This window comes from Lycium barbarum, chromosome 8 (genome assembly GCF_019175385.1).
Source record: "Lycium barbarum isolate Lr01 chromosome 8, ASM1917538v2, whole genome shotgun sequence".
Lineage (NCBI taxonomy): Eukaryota > Viridiplantae > Streptophyta > Magnoliopsida > Solanales > Solanaceae > Lycium > Lycium barbarum.
Genome location: NC_083344.1, coordinates 111,710,175 through 111,713,288, shown reverse-complemented (window position 1 = coordinate 111,713,288; position 3,114 = coordinate 111,710,175).

Below are 3,114 nucleotides of genomic sequence, written 5' to 3'. Positions count from 1 at the left end.
CGTTCACCTCCGATGTTACGTCGTCACCTTCATTAAAGAATGTGAGGTACATTAGCTAAATAACTATGAGAACGCGTCGTTATTTCTAGGAAAAATTGGGCAGCACTTCCTTTGTTTATACTACTTTTCCCATGTTCTATATCAACTCCCAACATTCCCAATGCTACTCACAATATCACAATCAACAATCATCATCTATGTGCATTTAGCAAAATCCACCATTTCTCTCCAATTTCATCACATTTATGGTTATAGGTTCGATATTGTATTTTCCCACGTATCACATTTATCTCAGGGTTTACAAGTCATTTATAACCTATTCATACTCACAACACCCTATAATCCATGATTCAATTCAACTACTAACCAAACATGACACTATTCACTCTTGAATGACCCATTTGCTATGCTTCTCTACAAGTCGAGTACCTTAAACTTCCAATATCTTAAACAACATGTAATAGTCATGAAACTTACCTTGGATGATGGTTGGACAAGCCTTGAGTGGAGTTTTCCTTTCTAGCACCAAAACCCTACTTTCCCTCTTTGGATTTCCTTGAGGAAGATGAACCTTACTTGGGTTTCATACACTTTGATTCATGGATTTGATGTTGTTAATCTTGGTTTCCCTTGATTTTTCTTGTGGATGAAAGTTTGGAGAGGGTTCCAGAGGTTTTAGGACTAAAATGGTGAAAAAATATGAGTTAGAAACGAAATTGGGTCTATATATAATTGTCCAGAAGATTCTGGACTGGCACAACATGTGACACTATGTGCGAGTCGCATGTCGAACATGCGAGTCGCATGTTGTGTCATAGGTCATGCCAGTTGATCAACTCTCACTGTCACAACATGCGACACTATGTGCGAGTCGCATGTCGAACATGCGAGTCGCATGTTGTATCGCAGGTCATGCCAGAACGTGATGAACTATCTGCCGTAAAATGGCCATAACTTTTGATCCCGATGTTCTGTAAGGGCCCACCACCTATGGTTGGAAATATATTTCAATTAACTACAACTTTTATACTGTGGTGGTTTTCCCAAATTCCGACTTAAAAATGGAGTTTTGGTCCCTACAAACCAGATCCTCCGAAAGTGTTTCCTTAACTCGCCCTTTTTGGATGGCTTGTGCCCATATTTGGCTTGTGGGTACTTCTTGAAACTCACTTGGATCCTAATTACCAACATAAGGGGAATTATAATTCTTCTCCTAAATATCTTTAAGACATCTCTAGTTCGATACTCGAAATTGTCCTTCGCCAGTCGATCCACTGTGCGCGAACGAAAATTTTCCGGGGTGTAACATTCTCCCCCCCCCCCCCCTTGGGAACATTCGTCCTCGAATGTTAAACGCTCGGGAATTCTACGAAAATTTCGCCAGAGTTTCCCCTGTACTATGGCGCTACTAACCTGTCACAACAACCCATAATATCATCGCCTCACAGGGCTACATCACAATAGCAACATATTTGTGGCCACACACGACCAAAATCATAAAAATTAGTGCATACACACCTTATCTTGTTGGCGTTTCGTCTTGGATTTCTCCTGGGGGTTGGAATAAGTGAGGATACTTTGACTTCATGCTCTCTTCTGCTTCCCAAGTCATTTCTTCCCAGTTGTTGTTCCGCCACAGGACCTTAACGGAAGCTACCTCTTTGTTTCGAAGCTTTCGCACTTGTCTATCTAAGATGGAAATAGGCCCTTCTTCATAAGTTAACTTTTCCGCTATTTGCACATCATCTAGCGGGAAAATCTTTGTGGGATCTCCAACACACTTGCGGAGCATTGAAACATGAAAGACTGGATGGATTGATTCAAGCTCTGAAGGCAACTCTAGTTCATAGGCTACCTGTCCCACCTTGCGGATGATTATGTAGGGTCCGATATACCTCGGACTTAGCTTCCCTTTCTTGCCAAATCTCATCACCCCCTTCATTGGCGACACTTTCAAGAACACCCAATCATGAATCTGAAACTCCAAATCTCGTCGGCGGTTGTCCGCATAGGACTTTTGGCGACTTTGGGCTGTCAACAACCGATATCGAATCACCTTGACCTTTTCTATTGCTTGTTGGACCAATTCAGGGCCCACTAATTGTGCTTCTCCTACTTCGAACCATCCGATTGGAGATCTACATTTCCTTCCATATAACGCTTCGTATGGAGCCATTTGTATACTAGAATGATAACTGTTGTTATATGAAAATTCAATGAGGGGTAAATGATCATCCCAGCTTCCACCAAAATCTAACACACACGCCCGGAGCATATCTTCTAAGGTTTGAATGGTACGCTCGGCTTGCCCATCGGTCTGTGGATGAAATGCTGTGCTAAATTTCACTTGCGTGCCCAAACCTTCTTGAAAAGACTTCCAAAACTTGGCTGTAAACTGTGCTCCCCTGTCTGTGATAATAGACAATGGTATGCCATGGAGCCGCACGATTTCCTTGAGATATAGCCTTGCATAGTCTTCTGCTGCGTACGTTGTTTTGACTGGAAGGAAATGAGCTGCTTTCGTCAATCTATCCACGATCACCCATATCGAATCATACTTGCCCCGAGAGCGAGGTAATCCCACAATGAAATCCATGTTGATCACTTCCCATTTCCAAGTAGGTATTTCTATAGCCTGCAATAAGCCTCCTGGCTTCTGATGCTCAACTTTCACTTGTTGGCAATTTGGGCATTGAGCTACGAATTCCGCTATATCTCTTTTCATACCATCCCACCAATACATTATCTTTAGATCATGATACATTTTGGTCGCACCTGGTTGGATAGAATACCGAGTACAATGTGCTTCTGCTAAGATTCGTCGGCGCAGGTCCGCCACATTTGGCACGTATAATCTCCCTCGGTATCTGAGAACCCCATCACTAGAAACTTCAAACGAAGAATTTTCTTTTCCATAAGATACGTCTCTATAATGACATAACTGAGGATCTTCGCGTTGCCGTTCTTTCACTTCCATAACCAAGGACGAAACTGTAGAATCTTTGATACTAGTACCTGCCTCACCCCCATCAAGCACACGCACTCCAAGATTAGCCAACCGATGTATTTCTTGAACCATTTCTCTCCTTTCCGGAGGGACTTCGCATAGACTGC